This window comes from Elaeis guineensis, chromosome 1, assembly GCF_000442705.2.
Source record: "Elaeis guineensis isolate ETL-2024a chromosome 1, EG11, whole genome shotgun sequence".
NCBI classification, from domain to species: Eukaryota; Viridiplantae; Streptophyta; class Magnoliopsida; order Arecales; family Arecaceae; genus Elaeis; species Elaeis guineensis.
In genome coordinates this window covers 153386282-153406952 of record NC_025993.2, presented here as the reverse complement: position 1 = coordinate 153406952, position 20671 = coordinate 153386282, and positions in this window count along the sequence as shown.

Genomic DNA, 20671 nt, shown 5'->3' with positions numbered 1-20671 from the left:
TAGAGCTTTTTTACCTTTTATTCTATGTATTCTTTTCATTTCTGGTTGTTTCTTTTTTTTTTTTAACCTTCAAAAACTTCTGTAATGCATTCTTTACTAATGAAATAAAATAAAATTTTCTCATCACCTTGTATAATATTGCTTTGTGTTGTCGTTTACCGAACCTCTCTTGTTCATGACCAAAGGTCTTTTCGAGGTCATTTGAGTTTAACGCTTCCCGATGTTCGAGTTTGGGGCCCGAACTTTTCGTTACTTTGAAGAAGTCTATTTTCTCCTGCTAGTGTTGGGCTCCCCCTTAGAGACTGAAGATTTTTGACAAGGGTTTTCTTCCTTGTCGAGATGAGGTCCCTTGAGTCTTGGATGTAGTTCATTTTTTTCTTATCTCTGGTGTAGCTCGTCGCTTTTTCTTTTTCTCTCCCTCTTTCTTTATGTTTGGGCGAGGATTTTTCTTCTGCTCCTAACGGGATTGTAGGGGTGTAGAGGAGCTGATGAGGGGCTTTTCCCCTCATCCGACTTCAAACGATCAGATCTTCATTTGTGTCAGGACGAGGTTCTCCTCCTGTTCCTGACACAATCAATTTTAGCTCATGTTAGGATGAGGTCTCCCTCCTGTTCCTAACGGAGCTGCGGGGGCACATAAGGGCCATTGCAAGGGCCTCTCCCCCCATCCAGTCTCTGAATAATCGGGCCTTCGACCTTGCTCATGTTAGGATGAGGTTCTCCTCCTGATCCTAACATGACTGTGAGGATGCATAAGAGCCGTTGCAAGGGCCTCTCCTTCCATCCAGTCTCTAAATAATCGGACTTTCGACCTTACTCATGTTAGGACGAGGTTCTCCTCCTGTTCCTAACATGACTGTAGGGGCGCATAAGGGCCGTTGCAAAGGCCTCTCTCCCCATCCGGTCTCTAAATAATCGAACCTTCGATCTTGCTCATGTTAGGATGAGGTTCTCCTCCTGTTCCTAACATGGCTGTGGGGGCGCATAAGGGCCGTTGCAAGGGCCTCTCCCCCCATTCGGTCTTTAAATAATCGGATCTTCGACCTTGCTCATGTTAGGATGAGGTTCTCCTCCTGTTCCTAATATGACTGTGGGGGCGCAGAAGGACCGTTGCAAAGGCCTCTCTCCCCATCCGATCTCTAAATAATCAGACCTTCGTTTGTGTCAGGACGAGGTTCTCCTCTTGTTCCTGACACGCTTAATTTCGATTGTCTGAAGGAGCTACTCCCTGTCGTTATAAGCTCATACCAAAAGAAAAGATATGCGAATATGAAATTTTTATTTAAGACAAAGTTATCGGTAATACATTCGTAGATTTTTCAAATTTCATGGTCGTAGAAGGTCTGCTCCTTTGAGCTCTTTTAGATAGTATGTTCTGGATCGGACTACCTCCTTGACTTTATACGGACCTTCCCAGTTCGGGATAAGTTATCCTTGGTTCTGAGGTTGTGAAACAGCGGCTCGCCGAAGTACTAAGTCCCCCGCTCTGAAGGCTTTGCTCTTGACCCGAGAGTTGTAGTAGCGGACTGCTTTCTGCTTGTAGGCCACCATCCGAACTTGAGCTGTCTCCCACTTTTTTTCTAACAAGTCGAGGTTGGCTTTGAGATCCTGTGAGTTACGCTGCTCGTCGAATGCCACGACTCGCACTGACGGAAGCTTGAATTCGATCGAGATCATGACTTCTGTGTCAAAGGCTAAGGCAAAGGAGGTCTCCCCTGTGGACAGTCTTTGGGTAATTCGGTATGCCCACAACATATGATAAAGCTCATCTGCCCAAGTTTTCTTTGCCTTTTCAAGTCTCGCCTTGATTCCTTGCAACAGAGTTCTGTTAGTAACCTCGGCTTTGCCATTTGTCTGTGGATGGACTACTGACGTGAAGTTATGGAAGATGTTTAAGTCCTCACAAAATTCAGCAAACTTTACTCCAACGAATTGTCGCTCATTATCAGTAATGAGAGTTCTGGGTAAGCCGAACCTACAGATAATTGACTTCCAGACGAAGTCCTGCACTTTAGCTTCTGTGATTTTCGCCAAAGGTTCCGCTTCGACTCACTTGGTGAAGTAGTCAATTACCACTAGGAGAAACTTTCGCTGTCCGAATGTCATGGGAAAAGATCCGAGGATATCCATCCCCCATTGTGCGAACGGCCATGGAACACTCAAGGGTGTAAGTTTGGAGGCGGGTTGCCTTTGGATATTCGCATATCTCTGACATCGATCACATCTTCTGACATATTCGATGGAGTCGTGGTACATTATAGGTCAGTAATAACCTTGTCGGAGTAGTTTGTGGGATAAAGATCTGACCCCCAGATGACTTCCGCAGACTCCTTCATGTACCTTCCACGTGGCAAAGTCGGCTTCAGAAGGCCAGAGATATTTCAGGAGGGGCAAAGAGTACGACCTCTTGTACAGCTTGCCTTCATAAATGATGTATCGGGAGGTCTGGTTCCTAAGCTTTCGAGCTTCTTTTGCATCATGAGGAAGAACCCCATCCTTGAGGTATGCAACCAGTGGGTCAATCCAGCTGGGTTTATGACTGATCTCCATCACAAGCTGCGGTTCTTCCATACTTGGATACTTCAGAACTTTGAAAAAGACTTCCTTGGGTAGTTTAGCCGGAGCCAGTGTAGCCAACTTGGAGAGAAGATCGACCCTGGTATTTTCTGCTTTTGGAATCTGCTTAATGTCAAAGTTGCAAAAGGCGGGGATGATCTCTTTTACCTTTTCGAGATATTTGGCTATACTGTCCTCCCGAGCTTCATAGTTTCTGCTGACTTGTCCCACTACCATTTGGAAGTCGCTGTAAACTTGAAGCCGATCTACTTCTAACTCTTTGGCGATCCTCAGTCCTGCAATCAGAGCTTCATATTCTGCCTCATTATTTGTCGCAGAAAATTTGAAGCGCAGTGCGTACTCCACGATAATTCCTTTCAGATTGATCAAGATCAGGCCTGCACCTGCGCCTGACATGTTGGAGGAACCGTCCACGTAGAGGGTCCAAAAATCATCAGAGAGATCTGTTCTTCCTTCAGGGGAGTTTGGCTGGAGCCTGGGTTGTCAGCTTCACCTCGTTCAAGTTCGGCCTCTTCCGGAATAGTGCATTCCACTATGAAATCTGCTAATATCTGGGTTTTTATCGTCGGTCAAGGTCGATAGTTGATGTCGAATTTTGTGAGCTCGACTGCCCATTTCGTTATCCTTCCGGAAGCATTCGCTCGATGTAGAACCACCTTAATCGACTGATCGGTGAGCAGTGTTATGGTGTGCCCTTGAAAGTAAGGTCGAAGCCTTCGAGCTGCAATCAACAAGGCGTAAGTTAGTTTCTCTAACTTAGTATACCTGATTTTGGCGTCTCACAATACTCGACTTATGTAGTAGATCGGCCGTTGAATTTTTGCTTCTTCCTTAACCAGAACTGCGGCGAGAGCCACAGGAGAGACCGCCAGATACAGGAACAACTCCTCTCCGAGTTCGGACTTTGTCAATAGCGGAGGTGAGCCGAGGTAGCTCTTTAATTCTTCGAATGTTTGCTAACATTTAGTGGTCCAACAGAAGTTCTTCGGCTGCTTAAGAGTCTGAAAGAAAGGTAGGGACCGTTCGACCGACCTTGAGACAAAGCGATTCAAGGCTGCTACTCTCCCAGTAAGGCGTTGAACTTCTTTTATTGACTTTGGAGCGGTCATTTTCTGGATGGCACGAATCTTTTCCGGATTTGCTTCAATCCCACGCCCCAATACTATAAAGCCCAAGAATTTTTCTGAGGTTACTCCAAAAGCGCACTTGGCTAGGTTCAGCTTCATCTTATATTTTCGAAGGACACTGAAGGTCTTCTCAAAGTCGGCGATGTGGTTCATTGTGGATTTGCTTTTTACAAGCATGTCATTCACGTAGACCTCCATGTTGTAGCCGATCTGTTCTTTGAAGATTTTGTTCACCAGCAGTTGATAGATCGCCCCTGTATTTTTTAGGCCAAAAGGCATGACCCTGTAACAATAAAGACCACGGTTAGTAATAAAAATAGTTTTTTCTTCGTCCTCTGGTGCCATCCTGATTTGATTGTAGCCGAAAAATACATCCATGAAAGTGAGAAGCTCGTGGCCCGAGGTTGTATCCACTAATTGGTCAATTCTGGACAGAGAGTAACTGTCCTTCGGGCAGGCTTTGTTCAGCTTTTTGAAGTCTATACACATCCTTCACTTGCCGTTCGCCTTCTTGACGAGAACCATATTGGAGACCCAATTCGGGTAGTTGACTTCTCTGATGAATCCGGCTTTCAAGAGTTTATCAACTTTCTTAGCTATTGCTTTCTGTCTTTCCGGTGCATGACCTTGAATTTTTTCCTTCATCGGCTGATGTTTGGGATCAACAGCTAGACGATGTTCCATGACTTCCGCATCAATCCCCGGCATGTCCACCGAAACCCAAGCAAAAATATCCATATTTTTTTATAGAAAATTGATGAGCTATGTCCGTACCTCATCTCCCAAGTTGGAGCCGATCTTCACCACATGCTCCTCATTCCCATCATTCAAAGGAATTGAGACAAGATCTTCGATTGGCTCACCCCGTTCTTCAGCAAGATCGTCGCGGGTGTCTAATCCATCAACTGGACAGGGGTCAGACTGACCATTTTTTTGTAGGGCTATATTATAGCAGTGTCTCGCCAGGACTTGATCTCCTCTGACCTCTCCGACCCCTTAGCTAGTAGGAAATTTTAATTTCAAATGGTAGGTCGATACCACAGCTTGGAGGGCGTTGAGGCCAGGTCGGCCGAGTATTGCGTTGTAGGCAGACGGTGCCCTTACTACCAGAAAATTCACTTGCGCTCTAGATTGTTTTGAGTACTGATCTGCAACTACGATTAAAGTTATTACTTCTTCCACCGACACAGCATCGCCAGTGAACCCCACCAATAGAGAGCTTATCGGTCCTAATCGACCATCTAGAATCAATATTTTTGAGAATGCATCGTAAAATAAAATATCGACAGAGCTTCCACTATCAACAAGAATGCGGCGTACATCATAGTCAGTAATATTTAAAGAAACTACAACCGCATCATTATGGGAGAATTGAATCTCCTTGGCATCTTCTTCAGTAAAGGTTATAGATTCTTCAGTCCTCTGCCGCTTGGGCGGTCTGGCCGATCCACTGGCTGCTCCCCGCCAGGGTCCTCCAGAGATGGTATTGATGATCCCAATTGGAGGTCGATCTTCAGACTGTTCTTCCCTCCTTGACGGCTCTGGCTGTGGTAGGGCCCTCGGTCGATCCTCCCTACCTTCAGGTCGGTGTCAGATGAATCTATCAAGCTGACCTCATCTGATGAGCTCCTCGATCTCATCTCGGAGCTAAATACACTCCTCCGTGTCGTGGCCGTGGTCACGATGATAGAGGCAGAACTTGTTAGGGTTGCGCTTTCCGAGGTGTGTGCGCATCCTTTCCGGCCTTGGCAGCTGCTCCCTAACCTCCATCAGCACTTGAGCTTTTGGAGCATTGAGAGGGGCGTAGCTGTGGAATCTTCCTAGGGGAGAGCTCCGTCGAACCCTACGGTCCGGACTCCTCTGCCTACGAGCTCGGAGAGGAGTTCGGACATACTTGTGTCTGGGGGGAGTTCGAGAACATGGCTGAGCTTCACTCAGCCCTTTTTCAGCTGCGGGCTTGCTGGAGTCATCCGCCTGCCGCTCTTTCGCGGCTTCCTCATCCTTCAGCTTGAAGGCTTCCTCTTCTCGGGCATATCTTTCAGTCCGAACCAGCAAATTAGCGAAGTCTCTGGGATACTTCTTTTTCAGAAAAAATAGAAGATCGTTCTTTTGAAGATCGCTCTTCAGAGCGGCCATTGCAACTGACTGGTCCAAGTTTCGGACCTCCAATACGGCGACGTTAAAATGGTTGACGTAAGTTCGGAAGGATTCTCCCTCCTTTTGCTTGATGTTGATGAGGGACTCCAAACCTCTCCAGGGACGCCGGCTGCTGACGAAATGAGCCGCAAACTGATGGCTCATTTGATCAAAAGAGAAAATAGTATCCAACTTCAGTGCCGAGTACCAATTTCTTGCTGCTCCCTTCAAGGTAAATGGGAAAGCTCGGCACAGGATGGCGTCTGGCACGTCATGGAGCAGCATCATTGTCCGAAAGACCTCCAGATGGTCAATCGGATCCGAGGTTCCGTCGTAGCTCTCAAATTGGGGTAGCTTGAAGTTCGACGAGATCGGTTCCTGCATAATCATTTGAGAGAAAGGAGGATCAGTATAGATATCCTCACCGTAAGCAGGGAGAGCATGGCGGAGCTCTTTGATCCACCGGTTCATCTCCTGAAACCTTTGATCCAGGAGATCCTCTCGACTGTGAGTCTCAAGGGTCTTCTGGCAAAATGAAGGTAGGAACCCTCCAGGGGTGGAATCGTGATCAGACAGAGGGCTCTCCACCCTCTGCTTCCCCTTTATAGGGAAGACAGGGCGACTGGCCCAAGTGGGCCGCCCGATCATCGAATTCTGAAACTCCGGTGATGCTCTTTCCAGCCGTACAGATGCCTGCGGCTGCTGCTGCTGCTGTATGGCCTACACTACTTCGGTGAGGCCCCTGACCTGTTGAACCAGCAAGTCGAACTGCTCCATGCCGACTGTCGTTGCCGGAGGAGGAGGAGCCTGAGAAACTGGAGACGAGGTCGGAGCTTGCAGATCTCGCTGAGATCTGGCCACGGAGGTCGTAGATCACCTGGTGGATGCCTTTCAGGGAGGCATCAGGTGGGGATCTGGCAGGAGAAGAGGAAGAAGATGTCGAAGAAGATGATCGGAGACAGTCCCGTTGAATACTCCTTTAAGAACAAGGATTTTGCGAAGATACAGTGTCCTTCTTCTAGCACCAATTCTGTTGGTACAGAATTTCGCCGACGTCCGAGAAGCTGGAGTCGAGAGGATCGCGGCCGCCATCGGGACCTGCAAGGAAAGTCTAAACCGAAGTTGGGGGTACTCCGAAAAGATCCTCCGACACTCAAGTCAGTACTCTGCTTCAATAGAAATGGAGCACTCGAATAGAATTTTAGCAGAGTTTCGAGATAGAGTTTAGAGTTTAGAGGAGAATGTATCTGAAGGATCTCTTTTATAGATAGGAGAGCGTAATTAATTAACAGCGACGTTCGTAACTGCCTGGTAGTGGGCCGTTCGGAACCACGCGGAGTTTGTTACGGAGAGTAGTAGTGTCAGTGGAGCGTTCGGGACCACGTGGAGTTTGTTATAGAGAGTGGAGTGGTGTCCGTTGTCGCGACTTGCCAGAGAGTGGTGGAGCCACGTGGAGTTTGTTACAGAGAGTGGAGTGATGTCCGTTGTCGCGACTTGCCAGAGAGTTCGGACCGGATGGCTGAAGCTCGGTTGAGACGTCTGGTGGAGCTGAATAGCTCTCTATCTCAGCAATTTGAGAGAAGCTCGGATGCCTCCGAGGTTGCTGACGGGTCAACTGTTGTTGGGTGCCTTAGGTACTGATACTGCAGGCGAAAGTCATCTGCTGTAGAAGCTCAGATGGAAACTTTCTGTTGGAGAAATCCGACAGGAGTCCGATCGCTGGAGAAGTCCGTCTGAAATTTGTCTAATGTAGAAGCTCATCTGAAGACTGTCCGCTGGAGAGGTCCAGTTTCATGAGGAATCCAACAGAAGGTCGACCGATAGTGGAGTTCGAAAGGCGTTGTGGAAGTTCGTCTGCTGAAGGAGTCTTGAGGATACTGTGGAAGGTCGACCGCTGGAGGAGTCTGGAATTCAATTCTATTGTAGAAATTCGGACGAAGACCGATTGCCGTGAAAGCTCGGATGGAGACTTCTTATTGTAGAAGTTCGGATGAAGTCCGCTCGCAATAGAAGTTCGGAGTAGAGATCCGACTGGTGAAGCCCGTCCGTTGTAGAAGTTCGTCTGGGATCCATCCACTGTAGAAGTTCGGATGGAGTCCGACTCTTATAGGAGCTCGGATGAAATTCGGAAGGCGGTCGACCACTGTAGAAACTTGGATGGAGTATGGTTACTGTAGAAGTCCTGCTGCTGGAGAAGCTCGATCATTGACGAAGTTCGGAAGAAGTTCGAAGTAAAGTCGATTGTGGCTGAAAGAAGTCTGGAAGAGATTCGGAGAATAGTCGATCACTGTAGAAAATCGACTGATAGTGAAGTCCAGAGAGTATTTGGAGCAGTCCGATAGATGAATGGAGGAGCTCATTATTGAAGAAGTCTGGATGGCACGATAGGAGTTCGTCCATTGGAAGAATCTGGAGGACACTGTGGAAGGTCGACTACTGGGAGAGTCCGGATGGTATTATGGAAGCTCGGACAGTCAGGAGAGTTCAGAAAGATGCCGCACAAGGTCGAAAGCCGGAAGAGTCCTGGGAGGGTCGGCCTCTTACGAACTTCGGTTGGAGTTATTTTATACCCAACAAAAAGTATAGCCTATGATTCTTTCTTTCACTTTCTCCGTTCCCCTTCTCTAAAACTATGGCAAATACTTTGAGCTATTTGTGCTGGTAAGCTCTTATTATTTGAGTTGAATTCTTCATCTAACTAAAAAAGAAGTTGCAAGTTCTCCACTATTTTTAAAGGCTTACTCTCTTTATTTAAGTTGAATTCTTTTTCTATATTATTCTATAAAGATTCCCTTTATTGGAGTCAAATTCTTTTCCTAGTTAAAAGAGGATAAAAACTTTCCTCTTTTTATATTAGTAAAGCATAATTCAAACCAGATTGGATTACTCACCTAATGTAAAAATGATACAAATTCCAAAAAATAGTAAAGATATTAAAAAAATAAAATAAAATTTGCAATGAAACTAGATATTGACTCCTATATTATCTTTGCCTTCAATTGCATTACTAAATTTTTCATGAATTAGAAGTTATGGCTTTCCAGAATTTTGATGCTGAGTCATTAAAGTAGCGAATCTTGCTCTCAGAGTTTATCCTTACTGATCAGAAGTGACTAGATTGGTCCACAATGAATTTCTAAAGCATGTGGAAAGAAGGCAAGAGGTGTTTGAAGGGAGTCGGTGAAGTAGTCATATATCAAAAATCTCTGGAAGAAAACCATTTTTCTCTTCTGCTTTGCATTGAATTAGGAGAGCTCTCTAAATGGTAGCCGTGTAGGGACAAAAGAACAGTAGATCAACTACAGAGTTTGGTTCTGATTTACAAAGAGGATGATCAGATGCAGGATCCAATCTTCTTTCCTTTTGTTGTTTCCTGTAATAAATTATTTTTTTTCTAGAGCTAGCCATACAAAAATCTTGAATTTTTTTTAAATAATATGCTTCTCAATAGAAGCGGCAAGGGGATAAATAATTCCTCCTTGTTAAGAGATTTGTAGAAAAAATCTAATAAGATGAGGCAGACTTAGATTATATGGATCAGATTTGGATTCAGATCTAGTTAGATCATAATAGGATAATGAGGGATTTATATCGATGATTCAAATCGTTGGATGTGATCTACTACTTCAAAATTATTTGCACACTAAAAATCATATAATACCCATGTATCAAGTGATTAAAAGATATATTTAATTTTATTTTATTTAAACTATTCAATTTTTGACTACTTGATGCATAGATTAAGGATCTTCAAATCATATGATTGTTTGTGTGCATATATTTTTGAGGTAGTAGATTATATTCAATGGTTTGGATCATTGATGTAAGACCCCTATTATAGAGTTCTAATCGGATCGAATCTGACTCCAAATCTGATCGATCTGATTCTAACCTAACTTTTGATAAGATTTTCTAGAAAGAGACTATTTCCAAGCATGTAATTTTACGCCACAAATTTTAAGAAGAACATGTTTCAGTTAATTTAAGCTTACTTGCAAAATGCAAGAAAATAGTCTATTTTTACTATCAATGTAAATGATATGCCTCCATTAGTTCACTTTATTCAAATCATAATTATCAAGAAAATATGTTTTCTAATTAGTTAAAACTTTTTTAAAATATATTCAAGAAAGAATTACCTAAAAAATTCCATGAGAAAAGCCAGCAAAAAATTTGAACATATGTCGGTATGCTGCACGCATGCTAAACAGTAACCACTATTGCTATTATTTTTCGCCACTTCCATTAGTATTACCATTTCTTGTCCGTCTGTTTATCACTTCTTCAACAACTAAAGGTGAAAAATGGAAAACAAAACTATTAGATGTATTGGATATCAGAAATTAAGAATTAGTAAATACAAATCCACATGTATGTATGCTCATATTTGGGTTTGCAAGAAATGAAACGATGTGGATGAGAACTCATTACGTCTATTTTCATTCTCCACCAACCAGCAACTATATTTTGATGAGTTGTTATATCGCACTTCATGAGAAAAAAGATCTTAAATCATAGCTTGTTCACATCGATTAATCATAATCGATCATCAGTCAACTATAAAAAGTAGTCAAAAAATATTAGACCAATCAAGATTCAATTGAGCAATTTATGCATGACACTTGTAAGACTATGTTTGGCCACTTCTCACTATTATAAGAGATCACATATGGGTAGTTTCTTGCTAGAATTATTTTTCTAGCGGAAGCTATTTTGATAATTAAAGTGTTAAACATGCAAGAAATCACCGACAACCACCACCAAATCTACCGCAATAAGAAGCACATGCCAAAAGCTATTGTTGTAAATAACTTCCATTAAGGCAGCAAGAAGACCTCATGGACTATCTCTCTCGCATTCTTACGCCATCTACATGGAATGGAGTACTTCAGCATTCTATCTTAGAACTAGGATTTTTCTCATGAGCGGAGAATCAGCCTATTCTAGAGTACTTCTTTGTTTTGGTGTATCAGAGATGCTTGAAATCAGATTGGTGCATACTTCATTTTACATTGTGTATGCATATATGTATATGTACATATATGTACACCAGCATTTTATGAATGCAAATTATATGAAGGTTGGTTTGGTCCTTCTCATTTTGCGATAGTGATAAAATGGAACATTTCATGTCTAGGTGTTGTCTGAATCCAAATTGAATAAATGTTCCTTCGTTCCCTTTCATTAATTTTATCTCATTCATACCTTTTGTGCATCTTTACTTCCTTTTTCTTTTGATCACTTGGCAATATTAAATCCTCATATTTGAAACATGAAAAAGAATCTAGGTATCCCCTTTTTTTTTTTTTTGTACGTACGGATGGTCACACCACTCCGATATAAGAGCAGTCCAGAAAGTCAGCATACAAAAATTTTCACAGGATCGAGGGATATTATCACCCTGTCACCAAGCCCAGTTTCTTGAGTACTTCGCAACAAAAGATGCAATCCAGTCTACCATACTGTTTGCATCCCAGTAGATATGCCGCACCACCACTTCTGCTGCAAGGCAAAGTATCATCCAGATGTCAGTAAGAAGTAGATGAGCTTCTAGCTACCTCCTGCTATCACGGATCCATCCAATGATGATAGCAAAGTCATCCTCGATAAAGATTCTATCCATCTGCAGCTCCTATCTGACAAAGATAATATCTGTCCAGACGGCATAAAGCTCAGCTCTCAAAACTGAAGGCTAGAAGAGTTGGAAACCTCCAGCCACCAACAGCCTGGCATCTGGGCTCCAGATGACAAACTCCGCATCATCTCTCCCATCTTTAACACTGCCATCAAAGTTCACCTTGAGAAATCTCGAAGAAAGGACTTCCAAGAAATGAAAATGACCCTTCGGGTTACTGCAGGGGCAGCAAGAGAGTCCTAGAGAATGGGGGCATCAAGGGATGGAGTAGCAGCATCAAAATGACTGTACTCCATAGTCAAGTAGATCGCTCTCTCCAGTACCTGATGTGCAGGAATCACCTTACCCTCAAAGACCATGTTGTTTCTGAAAAGCCAAATCTGGTAGACGATGTAGACCAGCCTGCCCCCCCAAGTGGAGATCGTCCTATCAATAGTACTCCGACGGATCGTACTCAAGAAAGACACCAGCCAATGATCTCCGATCTTCTCCCAAGGCTGACCGTCTGTCCTTCTCCAAATTAGCTCGGCCCTCGGGCAACGTAGGATGGCGTGCTTAGTCAACTCATCCTCCAGCCCGCATATTGGGCATGAAACAGGCAACTCCATGCCTCTCTCTGAGAAGCGTGTGCATCGGAAGCTAGTCCCATGCAAGCTTTCAGAGAAAGAGACTCACTCTGTGATGGATGGGTATTCTCCAAATCCAAGCAGCATCGATCCTCCTAACCGTCGCTGATCTGCACATCTCAGAAAGATCTCTCAAAAAAATCCTAGGGACATAAAATCGGCTCCACACCCTCAAATCCTAGCTACGGTAAATAGGAACAGGGGTGGCGAGGATCCGATCAGTAAGCAAACCGTCAAATAATCTGATGATCTCCTATACTCTCTAGCCCCTACCATTGGCGTTGAGTAGGTCGCAGATATGTAGATGATCATCCATCTCACTGCTAATGTAGATCGGCCATCAGAAAAGAGAAAGATTGGAGATCCAAGCATCCTAACTCACAACCACTGAAGTTTCATCCCTAATCAGCCATCTAATCTGAGCCAAAACAGCAAGCTCGTGAGCACAAATTTCCTTCCAAAGAAAAGAGCAACCACAGGGGGCCTCAATCCGAGACTCCTGATTCCATGCGTCATACTGAGCCTTCATCACCCTACTCCAGAAACAGTCTAATTAGTTAAGAAATAGGACAGCATGTTTGAAAATCATAGCCTCCATTCTGACTAACAAAGACTGAATCTCCAGACTACCATCCCTCATAAGCTGACACATCATCTCGACAGTAGATGGATCCCACGCCCGTCATTCCTTGAGCCCCATAGAAAATATCAAAGTCACTGCTCCAGCCTCTAAGACAGGAGCTCGGGATGATCATATTGGTCAGGAGGTAAATCGAGATCAAACTAAGCACTGATCTCATAAGAGTCATCCTGCCCATCATGGAGAGGGTATTAGCTTACCAACCCTCGAGTCAGTCCCAAATCTGTTGCTCCAAGGATCTATAGTCAGCCCTTCGAAGACGTCAACTGGTGTTAAGAGTACCCAAGTAGGTCAAGGTCCTGATCAATTTTGAAATCTCCAATCTTTTTCGAATCACCTGCTTCACCTGAATCTTTATCTTGGGGCTGAAGATGATCGCAGGCTTCTGCAGGTTTACAAGCTAGTTTAACATCCAACAGTAAGCCCCGATAATGAATGCAAAACATCTCGCATTATGCACCGAGATCCATCCAAAAAAGAGGCAATCATCTGCAAAGAGAAGGTGCGAGAGCGATTGTGGCCCAGGGGTAGGCCAGTAAGGCTCCAACACCAACCCTTAAACCACAGCCCTCAACATCCAAGACAATGCATCATCACACAAAATAAAAAGATAAGTGGAGAGGAGGTAACCTTGATGAAGCCCGACAGTTGAGTGAAAAAACTTCATCGAGGCACCATTAATCAAGTTAGTAAAGATAGGAGTCTTCATGCAGTCCATGATCCAATCAATCCATCTCTCCTTAAAATTGAACTCTCGAAGGATCCACCTCAGAAACTACTAGCTCATCCAGTCATACCCTCGCTTCATATCTAACTTGATTACTATGAGGCTTCGACGGACAGAAGCACACTGCAGATCATGCACAAACTCTTGAATAAATAAGACATTGTCAGTGATGCACTAGCCACTAATAAAAGCATCATGCTCAAGAAAAATCAAATGAAGCAGAATCAGCTTCAAACAACCAACCAGGACCCTAGCACATATCTTGTAAAGAGTGGTATAAAGACTGATCAATCTAAAATACCCTAGAGTCGATGCATCTAGCCGTCTAGAGTCTAAGAGTGATCAGCGTCTTCTTCCACTCTTTCGAAAAACCTCTGAACTCAAAGACCATCTACACTGCCTCTACCACCTCCTCTCTGACAATAGACCAATACCGACGAAAGAAGAGTGAGGAAAAATCATTTAATCCTAGGGCCTTATCTATCCCAAAAGACCAAAGAGCCTCCTACACCTCCTCAACCGACACCTGACAGGTTAGAGCCTCATTTTCCATATCAGAGACATGGGTCACAGGCTAGGACCCCTGAAGGGGTAGGTCACTATCTAAGAACACCGTCCAATAGGATCTGAAGAACTAAAGACTCTGCTCTATGATCTCCTCACTATCATCCACCACCCTGTTGTAGCTCTTTCTCAACTACCTGATACAGTTGATGGACCTCCTAATCATAATAGACTGATGAACAAATTTGATATTCTAATCATCCTCCTTGATCCACTAAACCTTGGACTTTTGCCTCCACATCATCTCCTACTGACGTAGCAAAGAGTAGTGCTCTAAGAGCTTATGACAAAGCTCTCTCAAATTAGATTCCTAAAGGCCCCTTCCTGATCCTCCCTTAGCTGTAATGCTACAATGTCCACCTTCACCCCCTTGAGATGCCTAAAGATATCACCAACCTCCATACGGTTCCATCGCAGGAGCCTGTGCCTGGCTAACTCCAACCTCCAGATCATCTGATACCTCGCATCCCCATGGACCAGCATTCTCCACAGTTCCTGAACCAAGTCCCATGATCCGGGATAGAAGGCCCAAAACTTCTCAAACCTGAATGGGGCCCTAAGCAAGCGAAGGTCATCCATTGAAATAAGAATCGGACAATGATCCGAGGCAATCCTCGGAAGATGCTGAACCTGGTGCCCTAGAAATCACTGGATACACTCTACAGTGGCAAGCGCTCGATCGATCCTCTCCCAGACTCAAGTCATCCCTTGTCGATTATTGCATCAGATAAATCTATGATTCGAGTACCCAAAGTCAAACAGACCCACATTACTGATGAAGTCTCTAAATTCTCTAGAGTCAATATTATCCCCAAACTGTCTGCCTCCTCTCTTCTCATAGGACCCCACAATGTAATTGAAATCAACGATGAGAGAAGGCAAATCCTACAAAGCTATCCTGGAGATCTTGGATCAAAGCACCCTCCGCTCCCTATACTCAGTGCTCGCATAGACTCCGAAGAGCCCACCTCAGTTCCAACAGCCATCGAATCCATCGATGACAGGCACTCTCCCTCCTCCTGGATTGCCTACCGCACTCTGGTAATAGCGACCTCATAGGCAAGGTCCTGACCTCCCACCGATGCATCCATGTGAGTGGGGTCCACTCGCTTGAGAGGTGCTAAGTCCCTCTCCATTCTAAGCTTCATCCACTGCTCAACTCCACCCTCCACCACTAGACCCCCTAAAGCAGAGTCCCCCTCTTTCATCCAGATCGAAGTCTCCCCCTTCTCTCCGAAGGTCCTTGCCGAGAAGAAAAAGACCCCAGTGTCATTAGTGCCAACTGCCGCCTCCATGTGGGTCTCCGAAGAGGCCATAGCCTAGTCTTTCCCTTCTTCCTTGAGGAACCTTTCTTGAGCCCCTCAAAACTTAAATCCCTTCTAATGGGCTTGAAAGGCACTTGACCCACATCAAAATCAGGGGGCCGAGCGCTGGGGCTGGGTTGAGCCCACCCTCACCTTCGTGGCCCGCCCAACAACAGTAGGGCCCATGCCCTCTCATTAGCCCAGCACTAGCCCGCACACGGCCCCAGCCAAAAGCCCAAAGTGGTTGGCGCCTGGCCTCAGGCCCACAAAGGCCTCCGCACACATCTCCACAGGCCCCACATCAAATCCGACTATTGGATCATGCCTGGATCTAATCGGAGATCGTTGCCACACAATTTTGATGGGCTGAATCTAGCCGTCGGATCGAGATCCAGCCCTCGAGTTGGCCCGATCTGAGTCCCCATCAGCCGCTTCCTTTTCAGATTGACTCATCTTCGAATCTAGCCGAGTCAAACCGGCCGACATCTTGCTCGAGTTGCCTTGAGTCTCCACTCCGATTGCCACCGACGGACAGCCACCATCCATAGCCCTAAGTACGGCCCCTCCATGGCAAGTCCCCCACCATCCCCTCAATTTGATTTCCGTCGGTGAGATCTTGTCGCCTCTCCCAGTCCGATACACCTCCTCTAACAGGTGAAAGCGGCCGCACTGAAAGCAAATCCCCTCGAGATTCTTATAGACGAACCTCTATCAGAAAACATCAGTCGGCTCCTTGACAAGCACCCCTGGCCTCAATGGTCGGGAGAGATCGACCTTCATGCATGCTCGGATGAAGCCAAGGCATCGAAGCTCCACTATGCAGTCATCCATTGCATTCAAATCTCTGACCATGCGCAGCATCTCTCGGATCGCCGCTTCCTCCCAAAATTTCATCAAAAGCCGTTGAAGTCAGACCCAAAGCTGGGTCGTTCCAATCGCACCCTTCTTTGGAAAGAACCTTGGCCGCCATGGCTCCACAACCAAGACTTGTCCGGCAACCACCCACGGCCACTAGAGAATAGGTCTCTCTCCCTTTTGTCCTTGAACCAGAATAGAAGGAAGCCCTTGTCCGACCCATACACCACTACATCTCCCTTCAGCCTTGCCCGCAGTCAAAATTTCTTAGCCACCAGCTCTGGCACCACCCGCCAGCCCAAGCTCCTCGCAACCACTACGATGGCTGCCCAACGCTCCAAGCTCTCCCTTAGGACCTCCTCCGGGGGTGTGGCAACCTTCAGGAACCATCAGATCAGGTCATTCACCTCCTCCATCGTCGGCTCTAGTGAGATCTACACCATCCGCCCTTGCACAGCTCTCCTCCAGCTCGTTTCTGGCTGATCATCCGTCTTTGACGTCTTAGGGTGGTCCCCTGGCTTGCTCGGCATCCCTTCTGATGCATGCTGCATGCACTAGCCTGACAGATCGCTAGCAATCTCATGAATCAGGGTCGAAGCACAAATCTCAAAGCACATAGGAAAAACAACCATAACGCTCACTATTCAAAAACTCCTCTTAGATCATCTGCTTCAGGTTTTCAGGCATTGCTTTCATCAATTCGAACCAAGGTTGATCGCATGAAGAAAATTAAAAAAATATGAAGATACAACTACATGATGAATATTATGCATGGGTCATCCACACGCATCCAACAAGAGAACGACCTATATAAGTTAATAACTACTAGGTGGGTAGCCGCGTGTTCTTCTTCAAGGCATGAAGTCAAGCAGTTCTGTGGATCTTGTTGCTTCCTTGGCTAAGTCCTCTCTGGCATTTTCCTCAAAGTTAGAGTCCTTGTCCACGCTCCTGGAAGATTGCCTGGATTCCTGTGTTTCGTCTTCTCTGTGCTGCTGCCCATGCTCTGTTTATTTTGTCCTTGGAGCTTTTCTTGTGCCCTGCGTTGATGTATCCTTTCTCTACTGTGTACTCTCTTGCATTGGTTTTTTTGACCTTGATTCTTTAATAGACGTGGGGTAGCATCCTGCCACCTCCAATTCACATCAACATACATACGTACATATATAATCAGTATTAGTACAATACTCCATCTCATGCAGTAACATTGGATGAAAAATATAACCCATTCGACTCTCTATATCATGACGAGGTAAGCCGGTTTAAATTGCTTCATGGAATGTTGTTCCATTGAGATCCACTGACCGCTGAACCCCGCCAGTTCTTAAGATTCGCATTCCACTGTGAATTAAAAAGCCTTCAATATACCACATAAGCATATAATGATATAAACTAGTTCGAAAGTTTGGAGAAGACGGGGGGTGGGTGTAATCTGGTCCCCACTTGCCTTCAAGAAGGGGAAACAAGACCTTCCTTCCACCTGCGAAGGAGCAGGTCTCTCTCTCGTGGGAAACACCAAACCAATCCCACCTAAATTTCATGTCAGCTCCTAACAGTCTTCTATTAATTTTAGGTGAAGTTATGGCCGATTTATCCAGCTTCTCTACGAGAAAAAGGGTGAACGAAATAAAGTGTCCGTATAAAGCCTAAATATAGGAGGGACCAATTAGCCTAACAATGAAATAACATATGATATTATCCAAATAAAATTAGTTGAAAGATATTATTTGAATTCGTTGGTTATGTATAGATATCTAAATTTTTTTAATAAATAACTAATATAAGATTAAATACATATCTATATAGATCCTCATCAAAAGATGAGAGAACAGAAGATATTTGAAGCCTTTAGGACGATGAAGAGAAGAATATAAGATGTTGAAGCAATGCCTCCACTGGCAGCTTTTTCTGTTTGCAGATTGTGTGGTTTGTGAATATTTGGAAGAACATGTTGCCATGATGCGAATCATCTTAAACCAAAAATTTCAACTGAATAATGGATCTCCTACGTCAATCATCATCAGTAATTATCATTAATAACCATTATTCATGCATATTTGCATGGACCAGCAATTCGCGTAGATAACATATATAATTACTATCATAGCAGCTGTGATATAGCTTGATTTCTCTCTCTCTCTCTCTCTTTTGTAACCATAGAGCTAATTTTTTAATACACTATTTATGAAATTAGAAGTAGCTTTTACCAATTATTGAGTTTTATATTTCAAAAATATTACTTTTGTTTTAAAAATAGAAAAAAATGCTAGATTGCCTCAAGGGTGAAGGGTGGCATTTGAATGAATTAGTAATTAAAGTCTTTAAATGTTGATCTCAATTCAAGTTTTGTCCCCACCATAATCATCCCAATGAACTATCTCAATGATCCCAACAGATTATCTTTGACCTATCTTCTTCTGAAAAAAAAAAAAAAAAAAAAAGTAAAGAAGAGAAAAGTTGGATTACCTTTGTCATTTTTGTTATACAAGTAACATTAAAATTAGAAAAATGCTGATAACGGTTGTTAATTGAATTTTTGTTGTTAATATATAACATAATGATGACTATATATACTATATCATGATGCCTCTGAAACTATTATAACAGTTGTCACAATGCAATAAGGAATATAATTATTTTAGTATCTTCTTACTTGAACAAGGTTTTATTTAACCATCAGAATGCAATGCGTATTCTAACATGGGAAAATTAGGTAGAATGATTTAACATCCATCAAAAAATCTACAAAGATATTAATATTCAATTTGTTAGCATGAACACAAACAAATTCTGATATCTAAAGGACCGACCAATAGTTGCATCCCTTTGTCACTAGCATTGTTAGTTACCCGTCACATTACTAGTTTTTTGAACCAAAGTATAAAATGCTTCAAACTTGTAGCTTTCTTAATTTTTTAGAATTTTTTCTAGTGAAAAGGAAACACAAGAGAACAAAGTCTATCTTTTTCTGCATCTACATGCATAAGTGGTTTTATACAAATTTTCTATGTATTATTTCTTTTTTTTTTTAAAAAAAAGGCCCCTAAAGGATTGGACTTGATTGTGAGGTGGAAAGCTACCTTAAAACCGCCCTTATATGGAGCAAAATTATGTACATAGATAAAAATGCTGAGTTTCATTTTTGCATGGTTATTGTACTTAACATTAAAAATATTGAGTTTTATGATTACATAATATTGCTCTTAACATTAGCCATAGCCTACTTCTTAAAATTTTTTAAAAAATGGCTATAGGCCCCCTGGTTTATTTACTTGTTCTATTTTAAATAACTTAGTTTTGCATATTGATTCCTTTCTTGGCCGAGGACTTGGTTTGTGATTATTTCTATAGTGGAAAATTATATAATTTAAATCATAGATCCACATGATATTGTTTGTGATTCCTAGATGAGTTGGTTTGCTAGCAGTTTTAGTCATTAAAAATTTGATTATTTTTTGGATAATAATAGTTTTAAAAAAAATCATAAGGAATCTCGTTGAAGCCAAGAATTACAAGCTTGCCTGCCACCGCACCAGAGTAGATAGAATTTTTTTAAAAAAATAAAAAAACTACTAGTGGAGGAAGACCCCAAGAGATAAGAGAAATCTGACTAAAGACAAAGCCAAAAAGCAATTTTTTGCATATAATTATGTAAAATATCGAATGTTATCAATTTCAGTACATAAATCAAATGATACAATATAAGTAAAAAATTTTAAATTCATAGAGATATAGAAAAACATATAAGCTATCATATGTGCATATCAATCATTTGAGTCCCTGAAAATTATTTTCATAATTATATATTTGATTTGATCAATGGATGAATATATATGCAAGCATACTTATTATGATGTTTGAGCAACAGCAATGAGATTCTCTATAATAATGTTAAGAATAGCAAAAAATTTTTAAAAAAATATCATTCTTTTGATGAGAAATAAAAAAAAAATATCTAAAATTTATATAGCTAAAAGTATTAAGATTCTTTATAATCATGTTAAGAGTAGCAAGAATTTCTGAAAAAAGATACCACTCTTTTGATAAAAAATAAAAAAAAATATCAAAAATTTACATGGCTAAAAGTAAAATAGCTACTTTTGAAGTAACAAAAAGAAAAATAACTTCTGAAGTGAAAAAGTTAAAATAAAAAAAAAAATAATAAATTTAATAATAGTATAGTGTCCTATTTTTTAAATAAGCAGCTGTATATATAATGGAAGTGGCATAATTGGCATGGCGCTGTAGTATTGCAGTTGAAATTTTGAACTAAAACAATATGCATTTTATAGTTGTACGTTCCCTTAGCTGCACTCAATTGATTATTTTTGATAAAAGAATATCTTTTTATTGTTATTGATTTTTTGTTATTTATTTAGAGAAGACAGTGAGGCTGGTACTGGTACACTAAACCATTAGCTGTAGTTTAAGTGGGCTGTGCATCCCCCAGTCAGTAGTCTTTGTCGCATGCTATACGCCATGT